General features: G+C 39.5%; 1 pseudogene; it reads right to left on the bottom strand.

Annotated features, from left to right (window-relative positions):
- Positions 1-253: 253 nt before the first annotated feature.
- Positions 254-353, bottom strand: LOC127124318 (uncharacterized; annotated as a pseudogene).
- Positions 354-12,337: the final 11,984 nt, after the last annotated feature.

Below are 12,337 nucleotides of genomic sequence, written 5' to 3'. Positions count from 1 at the left end.
CAGAACCAATTCTCTGGAAATCCTACCGAGGATCCAAACCTTCATTTATCCGTATTTGTCCAATACGTTGATACTGTTAAAGCTAATGGTGTCACTTCAGAGGCAATTCGACTTCGTCTTTTTCCTTTCTCATTAAGAGATAGCGCTAGAAGATGGCTTCAATCTCTCCCTTCCAACTCAGTCACCACCTGGAACGAGTTGAAGAAAGTTTTTCTTGCCCGATATTTTCCGCCAAGCAAAACAGCTATGTTAAGAGCCCAGATAAACGGATTTAAACAGAAAGACAACGAGTCTCTTTTCGAAGCATGGGAAAGATACAAAGACATGATGAGACTTTGCCCACACCATGGTTTGGAAGACTGGTTAGTAATTCACACATTTTATAATGGTCTCTTATACAACACAAGGTTAACAATAGACGCCGCTGCAGGTGGTGCATTAATGAACAAACCTTATGCTGATGCTTACCAGCTTATCGAGAGCATGGCCCAAAACCACTATCAGTGGGGAACCGAACGAACAACGGTGGAAAAACCTCAAACGAAAACTGGCATGTACGAGATAAGTAACCTTGATCACGTTAACGCAAAAGTGGATGCTTTGGTCCAGAAAATTGAAAGTTTAAACGTATCACCTCCAGCCGCCGTGGTTGCTATAACTCAGAATTGCGAGGTCTGTGGAATCCAAGGTCACACTCCTGCGGAATGTCAACTCTTGACTGGAATCCAAGCAGAGCAAGTGAACTATGCTCAAGGCAGCCCCTATTCGAACACCTATAACTCAAATTGGAAGAACCATCCAAACTTTTCATATAAGAGCAATAATGCTTTGTACGCACCTGGACAGTCTCCAAATCAAGCCCCATCTATACCTCCGGGATATCAGAAACCGAATCCATCCATACCTAACAATAACACCCCTAGGAAATCCAACTTGGAAATCATGATGGAAAACTTTATAGCTTCCCAACAACAAACCAATAAAGATTTCTTAAACCAGAACGTACACACTGGCGAACAACTTAAACAACTAGCAAGCAAAGTAGATGCCTTGGCTACCCATAACAAAATGTTGGAAACACAGATATCACAAGTAGCCCAACAACAAGCACCCACTGCTGCCCCAACTGGTACATTCCCTGGACAGCCCCAACCTAACCCGAGAAGCCACGCTCATGCAATTATATTAAGAAGTGGAACGGAAGTGGAAGGACCGTCTGATCCAAGGATAGAAAACCAAAACCCTAAGAAATCAACTGAGGAAAGTGAACCTAAGGAAAAGGAAGAGAGTAATAAGGAAACCCTAGAAAAGAAGGAACCTTATGTACCTCCACCACCTTACAAACCACCTATACCTTACCCTCAAAGGCTTGTTAAAACCAAAAATGCGGGCCAATTTAGAAAATTTGTTGATCTCCTTAAACAATTAAACGTTACAATTCCGTTCACCGAAGCTATTACGCAGATGCCCTCATATGCTAAATTCTTAAAAGAAATCCTTTCTAATAAGAGGAAACTTGAGGATAGCGAAACCGTTACACTCCCTGCCGAATGTAGCGCTATAATCCAAAACATGCCTCCTAAACTCAAGGATCCAGGTAGTTTCTCTATACCCTGTCGCATAGGAAAATTTGTCATCGACAAAGCCTTATGCGATTTAGGAGCCGGAATTAGCGTTATGCCTTTATCCATATGTAAGAAACTGGAAATGGGAGAATTAAGACCAACCAAAATGTCTGTGCAACTAGCAGATCGTTCCATCAAATATCCTGTAGGAATCCTTGAAAACGTTCCCGTACGCATAGGTCAATTCTACATTCCCACTGATTTTACAATTATGGACATTAGAGAAGATGATATTACGCCCATTATACTGGGAATACCATTCTTAGCAACTGCCGGTGCAATCATAGACGTAAAACGAGGACGACTCACATTCGAAGTAGGTGAAGAGAAAATTGAGTTCATTCTTTCCAAATTCTTGAAAGCACCTGCAATAGAAGATACATGTTACTTCATGGATATCATCGATGAATGCATAAAAGAAGCAGAGTTAGGAGAAGACAAATCACCTGACTGCCTTGTAGAAGACAGATCTAACCAATGTTTAGCAATAACACCGGATCCTACGCAATATCTTAACAAACCAACCCCTGACCTGAAAACACTTCCCAAAAATCTGAGATATGAATTCCTAGACTTAGAACTTGAACGACCTGTGATAGTTAATGCAGACCTAGGGAGACTCGAAACAGAAAAACTCTTACATATCTTAAGGAAGTATCCAACCGCACTAGGGTACCACATCACCGATCTTAAAGGAATAAGTCCTTCTATTTGTATGCACCGCATCATGTTAGAAGAAGACTGTAAAACCTCTAGGGAACACCAGAGAAGACTAAATCCGATCCTAAGTGAGGTAGTAAAAAAGGAAATAACCAAGTTATTGGAAGCAGGTATTATATATCCTATATCTGATAGCAAATGGGTTAGTCCTGTACACGTTGTACCAAAGAAAGGAGGCATAACCGTTATTGAAAACGAAAAAGGGGAAACTATAACTAAACGAATCGAATCAGGATGGAGAATGTGCATTGATTATAGGAAACTAAACAAAGCAACCCGAAAAGATCATTTCCCTTTACCATTCATTGACCAAATGTTAGAACGATTAGCAAAACATTCACATTTCTGTTATTTAGACGGTTATTCAGGCTTCTTTCAAATACCAATTCACCCTGATGACCAAGAAAAGACGACGTTCACGTGCCCTTTTGGTACCTTCGCTTATAGACGAATGCCGTTTGGTCTGTGTAATGCCCCTGCAACCTTTCAAAGATGCATGATGGCAATTTTCGCCGACTTTCTCGAAAACATCATGGAAGTATTTATGGATGACTTTTCTGTATACGGACAAAGTTTCGAAGAATGCCTTGAAAACCTAGAAAGAGTTCTTGAGCGATGTGTAAAAGTAAACTTAGTGCTTAACTGGGAGAAGTGCCACTTTATGGTACAAGAAGGAATTGTTTTAGGACACATCATCTCGAACAGAGGAATTGAAGTAGACAAAGCCAAAATAGAGGTAATCGAAAATCTTCAACCCCCAAGAACCGTGAGAGAAGTACGAAGTTTTTTAGGACACGCCGGTTTTTACCGACGATTCATCAAAGACTTCTCTAAGATAACTAAATCTTTAACCGGACTGTTGATGAAAGATGCTGAATTCATATTCGACGATAACTATTTAAAAGCATTTCAAACTCTTAAACAAGCATTGATCTCCGCACCCATAATGCAGACACCAGACTGGAATGAACCATTCGAAATAATGTGCGACGCCAGCGATTATGCTGTAGGTGCTGTTTTAGGACAACGAAAGGATAAAAAGCTTCACGTTATATATTACGCAAGCAGAACCCTGGATGAAGCGCAAATGAATTACGCCACTACCGAGAAAGAACTCCTAGCAGTGGTATTTGCGCTAAATAAATTTCGTTCTTACTTGGTTGGAGCTAAAATAATAGTTTACACTGATCACGCTGCTATCAAGTACCTTTTAACAAAAAAGGATGCTAAACCTAGACTCCTAAGATGGATCTTGTTGCTACAAGAATTCGACTTAGAAATCAAGGACAAGAAAGGAACTGAAAACGTAGTAGCAGACCACCTCTCTAGACTTGAGAACCTTGAACAGGAAAGAACATCAATTAATGATGATTTCTCGTATGACAAACTTATAGCTACTTTGGAAGAGAACAACTCCGACATGCAAGTAGAAACCACCTTAGCTATATCTGCCACACCATGGTACGCTGATCTCGTCAATTATTTAGCTGCCGGAATAGTCCCACCTACTTTATCTTACCAGCAGAAGAAACGATTCTTCCACGATATAAAACACTATTACTGGGATGATCCCTTACTTTTCAAAAGAGGCCCCGATGGTATTTTCCGTCGATGTATACCCGAAGAAGAGATAGAAAATATAATCCAACACTGCCACTCCGCTCCTTATGGTGGACACACAAGTACATCCAAGACCTGCTCTAAAATCCTACAAGCCGGTTTTTATTGGCCAACTATATGGAAGGACGTACATGCGGCTATTAAGGAATGTGACAGATGTCAACGCACGGGAAACATATCTAGACGTGACGAGATGCCACAAAGAGGTATTTTGGAAGTAGAGATCTTCGACGTGTGGGGAATAGACTTCATGGGACCTTTTCCATCCTCTTTCGGTAACAAATACATACTCGTGGCAGTTGACTACGTATCAAAATGGATCGAAGCTGTAGCCTCCCCAACAAACGACACCCGAGTAGTAACTAGACTCTTTAAGAATATAATATTTCCGAGATTTGGCATCCCAAGAATAGTAGTCAGTGATGGTGGATCGCACTTTATATCCAAGGTACTCAAGAAATTATTATTTAAATATGGAGTGAGACATAGGATAGCGACACCTTACCACCCTCAGACCAGTGGACAAGTGGAAGTATCTAACAGAGAAATCAAGCAAATACTAGAAAAAACGGTCGCCACTTCAAGGAAAGATTGGTCATTGAAATTACCAGAAGCTTTGTGGGCATACCGAACTGCTTATAAAACCCCCATAGGGACGACCCCATTTAAGCTCATTTATGGAAAATCCTGTCACCTCCCGGTAGAGTTAGAACATAAAGCCTATTGGGCTATTAGAAATCTAAATTTGAACTATAAGGCCGCCGGTGAAAAGAGAATCCTTGACATAAACGAATTAGAGGAACTCAGAAGAGACGCCTATGAAAACGCCAGAATCTATAAAGAAAGAACAAAACAATGGCATGACAAGCGTATATCAAGGAAAATCTTCAAGCAAGGCGACGCAGTACTTTTATTTAACTCTAGACTAAAGTTATTCCCGGGAAAACTACGATCCAGATGGTCAGGGCCTTTTCATATCACTAACATCTTCCCCAGTGGAGCAATAGAAATCAAAGGCAAATCCACAGAACCGTTTACCGTAAACGGGCAACGTCTAAAACACTATCATTATGCGGAAACCAATGGAGATTCGCAAATCCTACACTTAGACGAAATGCCCCCAGGACCTATAGATTATACTTAACAGTTTCTTTGTCGAGCTTGCGACATTTAAACAAAGCGCTTAGTGGGAGACAACCCACAATTATTTTCTTATTCTATTATTATCATTTTCCTATTTTTTTTTTCTTTTTCCTAAATTATTCTTTTAATTTCTGTTTAGTATTCATTCTTGATTTATTCAAAAAGAAAAAAAAAAATAATAATAATAATTTTTCCTTCTTTCGGCATTTGGCCAAATCCTGACTTAAACTCATGTTTTCTTTTCTCTAGCAAGCACCAATCAGAATAGGCGGTCTGATAACTATGATAGGTAATGCTATTGGATTACGTCAGCCTATGCTTGACCTAAACCCTTTTTGTGGCATTACTACTATGAGTATACCCTTCCTCTTCAACACTATGTTCATAGCAAACCTAGGGTCTGATGAGTTTGAGCTTATTATTGATAACCAGGTTCTTTGCTTATTCACCATGCCCGATCCTAGGACTAGCGTTCATAACCGCAGTAACTGGCTTTACAACCTGAACGAAACCCCTACTCCTGCTAGATCCACTGAATCCATCCAGGACTATGAGATTTGTGATGACTATGAGAATTATGTTGACCATACCTCTCATGCTGAATCTGACCCTCAGACACCACCCGGCTATTATGATATTGACCCTCCTCCTCAGCCTGTCCTGACCGAAGAATCAGCCATACCTGACCTCCGGCATCATATGCCCGGAACTGATTATCACACCGCCATTGAAGCTTTGATGTCAGAACAAGACGCCCTTAGAGGAGAATTTACTAACATGAGACACGAAGTTCTAGGATACATGAGCAGTATGACAAATCAGTTTCACGAGTTGATACATCGTGTTAACTCTTTTGCTCCTCCGGCCAGAGATCGTACAGAGGGATAGAATTTAGTTATTTTTCTAAGTTATTTAGTCTTAAGTTAGATTATTCATTAATGTTATTTAAATTCATGTTCACATTTATTTCTCTTTCATTTCATTGTTTTCCTTTCCTGTATTACATTATGATCATTTTATTGAAGTTGTTTATTTAATTTTATTATGCAATAGCTATTATGTTCTACTGTTGCTACCTATGAATTATTATTATACAAAGCAGATTAAGCGTCCATAATAAATTAAATTGCAGAATAAACCAATCATAAGCAAAACAAAACAAAATAAATAACAAAAACTAAATCCTTTACCAAAGTGATTCTGTGAAACGCTACTGAAGCCTTGCCAAAATGGAATGTGTGACGAGCGTCACACAACTCCATAACGGACGACACACCAAGTGCCTGTTACGAGCGTCACACCCCTGTGACGAGCGTAACACTCCTCAGACTAGTGAACGTTAAGGAGCCGTTGGAGACGAACGTTACACCTTTTAACTTTTTACTTTCCCCATTAATTTTCATTCAACCACACTTAATTACTTTTCAACCACTTTTTCTTTCCACTTTCCAAATTCTTCTCCTATAAATACCCACCAAACCTCCCTTCATTCACCACAAACCATTCTCTCCTATCAAATACATTTCTTATTCTTTCCAAATCACCCCTTTCAAAATTCATCACAATGGCGGGAAATCAGAATTTCGGAAATATCATCTTCCGATCCGAAGATGACAATTATCAGAGAGAGCAATTCGAGCGTTTCCAACAGCGCGGCGTCGCTTCCACCAGGTACCCCGATTTACCTTGTTTACAACAATTAGGATTACTCCAAGGTATCGAATGGATGCTCCGTCAAGCCAACTTAACCTTCCTTTGCACTCATAATCAACCCACCTACCCATCCCTAACCTTAGAATTCTTAAGTTCATACGACTACACCACTCCCGCCGGTGAAGACGAATTTTTAACCGGTACCGCAACCTTCAGTATGTTTAACACCGAGTACTCCTTAACCCAAAACCAATTGAGTACCATGCTACAATTTCCCATAGAAGGTCTGCTACACCCCAGAATCCCTCCAAACTCAAACTGGAACATAGTTGGCGTTTTCGGCCTTTTTAAGAAAATTTCCGGTATAGATACCTACAACTGGGAAGAGCTCCTTCTCTCCCATATACATAACCCCACTATCCGGTACTTTATCCGCATCCTGCAAAACACAGTTTTTGGAAGGCCAAACAACAGCAAGGTCAACTCAAAGGAGCTATTTTTCCTCCAGTGCGTCTTCGAACCAGATACTCAGGTAAACGCCGCCTCCTTTCTATTTCATCATATCCGCACCTTATGTGCTAGAGGCCGGCAACCTTTTATAATTGGTGGATTAATCACCACCATAGCACTTGGCCTAAACCTAGGGGATAAACTCCAAACTTTAGAATCCCTACCTCCCCTATCTATAGATATCAGCTATTGTCGCTCCAGCCGCCTGATTAAGAACAGAGTAGGCGGAGGATATTATCTTATGGTGAACAACCAGGCAGTCCCAAGCGTTGTTCTACCAAATACTGCCCTCACTGATGTCACAAACCCCGACCGCCACCTCTACGATCTAAACGCTCCTGAAACCACCGAGCCTTTACAAACAAACCCACAAACAGATGAGTTTGAAGCAATGGAACAAGGTGATCATCCGCCTACACAACAGTCAGTCCCGCTCAACCCTTCCAGTAATGCAACTGGCCCATCCTCCCAACGTCGTCGACGAAGAAGGCCTGCAACCAACGACGACATTATGGACGCTATCGATGGTATGCAGGCACAAAATGTCGAAATGCTGCAGATGATGCGTCAAATGCAACAGCAACAGGATGCTAGGAATGCCATAACCGACCAGCGGTTTACTGAGTTGTTCAGCAGGTTCGACAACTTAGACTTACGTCCGAGATCACCAGGTCCAAGAACCAGAGGCGGAAGACAACCTTAGTTGTAGTTTCTTTTTCCTTTCAATATTGTATTTCATTTCCTTAAAACATTGGGGACAATGTTTAATTTAAGTATGGGGGGGAAAACTTGTTCTTCCTATTTCCATTTTTCAAGTATGTACTTTTCCTTTTAATGTTATTTCCCTTTTAAAAAAAAATAAAAATAAATAAATAAATAAATAAATTTTTAAGTTAAGTCCCGAGTGTGAAAATTTCTATTATCTATTCCCTCAAAAAATTTCATGAGCCATAACAAAAATTTAACACACCCAATAAGTACAAAAGTTGCTTACTTTATAAAACTTGAGTGAAATCAAGACAAAAATCATTACCATAACAACGCTCTGAGAACCTCAACATGTTAGATCAGGATAAGTACCTCTTATACCAATCCCTTGAACTTTTAGTTTTATAGTAACCCCGAGTAGTTTATACGAGAAGTTAGCACCATCTTAATAGCAAACCACGTGGAGAGCCGATGAATATAAGTGAATGATCCCCAAAGTAACACAAAATATATGAATATATCAGGAAATGCACTGATTAAATTAGGTGATCCTTACCAGATCATTTAATCTAAAGATTGCAGATCATGCAAAAACACAATATGAAAGATCCATTATGAGTTGGTTCAGTAGGTATCTGGTACTGAACTCGGTAGGGCGGACTACGGTTCGATCCCCCGCAATTTGCAATGGACTGAATAACGAAGTTATCCGACTTATGTACCAGAACTTCTAGCTAAAAGCGGATCATAATCACTAACTGGTTACTCCACTATGTGCGCGAAAAGATAAAGGGCTTAATGTGATTTCGCTAGAATGAAAACGGGTGAAATAAGAGTAAAGGAACTAGGATAGCTATAATGGCATTGCTCGAACTGGTTTGCATAAGGTGGGGTTATCTGAGGTTGTAACGGTAGTTGTTGATGTCAAGGTTAAACTCAAAGTTGCTTCTAAACAAAATCCACCTGCAACCTATTACGAATTGATGTGTGTTTTGAAACTTCACCTGGCAAAAATTTTGAAAACAATTTCTATACTGAATTTTGCTTGAGGACAAGCAAAGATCTAAGTATGGGGGAGTTTGATAACACGAAATTATATCATATTTTAGGACTTAATTCCATTAAATTCTATGACTATTTATTTCGGTTTACTGCATTTTATGAGATATTACGTGGTATTTTCTTCCTATTTGTCTCAGGTAGTCTATTTTGAAGAACAAGTGAAAATGGAAGAAAAGGAGGTGCAAAAAGGAGAGAAAAAGAACCAAATGCCAAAGCCCAGCCCAAAGCGCAAAACATAAAGGCACTACCTGTGACGGACGTCACAAGGTGCGTGACGAGCGTCACGCAAAGCAGCCTTGTGACGGGCGTCACACATGGTGTGACGAGCGTCACACCATTCCACTATCTTTTTGGCGCAAGTAACGCCCTCAGAAGACTTGAAGAGACGTTGAGGAGTTTGTGTCCTATATCCACGCCATGCATTTAGCCACGTTGAAGACCCTTGGGAAACAAAAAGCAGTTACCAACACCAATATAAATAGCTACTTCAAAAACCTAAAAGGGTTCCTCGGTTTTTCCACGCTCACACTGCCGAAGCTTTTCCAATTTTCTTTCTTTTTTTCGCTTCTGCAATTTTCTTTTCCAGCAACTTAACATTGTTTATTTATTTATTTCTTTTGCAAGTTCTACGTTTTTTCCCTTGCAATTTACCTTTCCCTTTTTAGCATTTAGATATTTTTCGCATAATAGTTTCTACACCGGAAACTATTGTGTAACTTTTTATCGGATCTAACCTTACGTTAGATTCTAGTTTTATTTCCTTGGTTTAATTTATTGTTTAATTGAAGAATCCAAGAACAAATCCTACCGGCTTGTGGTGGAGTGTTCAAGACTATTGTATTACGCATTCAGGTTCTTTAATCATTATTTAATGTTTTGTTTTATTATTTATTTATATTATCTGCCTGGAATGAGTCTGTTTATGCATGATATGTATTCTGGTTCGTTTAGCATGTCTAGCTAATTCGCCTAGATATCGGTATGTAAAGTAAGCAGAATAAGGGATCAAGACTGAGTCGGTCTATTTAAACTTAAAATTAAAATCAATCTTTTTACGGTCTCAACTTACAGGTTTGATAACAAGATTTTTTACAAAAGTAAAGGACATAAAGAAGTTAAAATCAATAGAGCGAGAGTTTGAGGTTTTAACTGGACAGTGTAAATTAGGCATTAATTCTAGATCAGGGCGAGAGCAAGTTTTAGAGTTAATTAAATTCTGACCTTTTCCAAAAAGTATTCTTAAAGATTGAATGTGAGGACGAGAGTTAAGCATTCGGGTTTAATTGTATAACCTAAGTCAACAGAGCGAGAGTTTGAGATAAGGGTGTTTAAAACGGTCAGTGTTTTCTCAAAAAGAGTTTCTGCAACTTTATTGCTTTCAAAAAGTGGTTTTTGACTTAATTATAAGTGACAGCTACATTAACATAAAATCATGGTTTATTCAACAGAGCGAGAGTTTGAGATAAAACCTTTAATCAATAAAGTTAACTGAAACGATTTATTTTAAAACCAAGAAACCGACAAAGAATTGATTCCCTAATTACGACGAACTACATACCGATATCCGCTTTATTAATATTTAATCTAGATTTTAGTTTAGTTTTTAGCTTCGCCCCCAAACAATCAAAATATCATCTGCCTTAGCTTTACGTAGTAACCTTAGATAACGGTATATCGATTCATAAATCCCTGTGGGATCGATATCTTTTAAAACTACGCGATAGAACTGTGCACTTGCAGTTTGTACCCCATTCTCGACTCACACAGTCGAGCGATCAGACATATGTGGTTTCTTACCACTCCATATCTCATATGGTGTCTTCTCAACCTTTTTGGATGGAACACAGTGTGTAAGTTGTTGTCAATAGTGCATGTCCCCAAAAGGAGTTTGGAAGATCGACGTGACTCATCATGGATCGGACCATGTCTAACAAGGTTCAACTTTTTCTCTCAGATACATCGTTCCATTAGGGTGTTCCAGGAGGAGTAAGTTAGGATAGGATCCCACACTCTTTCAAATGGTCATCAAACTCTAGGCTTAAGTACTCACCACCTCAATCTGATCGAAGAGTTTTAATATTCTTACCTAGTTGGTTTTGTACTTCATTCTTGAATTCCTTGAACTTTTCAAAGGACTCTGATTTGTGTTTCATTAAATACACATAACCATATCTACTGAAATCATCAATAAATATGATGAAGTACTTAAAACCTTCTCTAGCTGGTATGTTCAGTGGTCCACATACATCAGTATGTATGAGGGCCAAAAGATCATTAGCTCTTTCACCTTTTCCTGTGAATGGAGACTTTGTCATCTTTCCAATTAAACAAGATCTGAATGTCTCATATGATTCATAATCAAAAGAGTCCAAGAGTCCATCTTTATGGAGTTTGGAAATGCGTTTCTCACTTATGTGGCCTAATCACAATGCCAAAGGTAAGTTGGATTTAACTCATTAAGTTTCATACTTTTAGTATTAATGTTATAAATAGGCATTTCAAGATCAAGGACATACAGTCCATTGTTCATTTGTGCAGTAGCATAGAATATATCATTCAAATAAATTGAGCAACAATTGTTCTTTATTATAAATGAAAAACCAAACTTGTCCAAACAAGAAACGGAAATAATATTCCTACTAATTGCAGGTACATAATAAAAGTTCTCTAACTGAATTATTAAACCACTAGGTAAAGTCAATACATAAGTTCCTATGGCTAAAGCAACAACCTTTGCTCCATTGCCAACTCGTAGGCCAACTTCACCTTTTGCCAAATCTCTACTCCTTTTTAGCCCCTGCGCATTGGTACAAATGCGAGAACCGCATCCAGTATCTAATACCCATGTGTCGCATCCGCGAAAAACAACCGGCGGGCTAAAACAAAAACAACACAGAGCCGCCACCGTGCGTTATTTATCCCAAAAGAGGGAAAGGAAACGCTCGAAGTAAACCTGGGAAAAGCATGGTCTCGCGACCAAAGAGAATGGGATCGGGATTCGGTTACGCAAGGGGAAGGTATTATCACCCCTCACGTCCGTCGTACTCGACGGGATCCACGCTCAAAAGATAGAAAAAGGTTGCTAAAACAAACATCACACACACACACTGAAGACAACACAGGTGGGAAAAGGGGAGAGGGGTCGCTAGGACATCGCATCCTATGCCTACGTATCTCATCTGGAATGAGAATCAGAGCTACCGTAGTTCGGCTCACGCACGCCGAAACCAAACACACGCAAAACAGGCAAACATGGAACCCGAACGCCAATCGCTGGACTTACATCAGCTTCCGAA

The sequence above is a fragment of the Lathyrus oleraceus genome, chromosome 2 (assembly GCF_024323335.1).
Source record: "Lathyrus oleraceus cultivar Zhongwan6 chromosome 2, CAAS_Psat_ZW6_1.0, whole genome shotgun sequence".
Taxonomy (NCBI): domain Eukaryota; kingdom Viridiplantae; phylum Streptophyta; class Magnoliopsida; order Fabales; family Fabaceae; genus Lathyrus; species Lathyrus oleraceus.
Note: the sequence above shows the minus strand (reverse complement) of the source record. Positions and strands in the feature narration are given on the sequence as shown.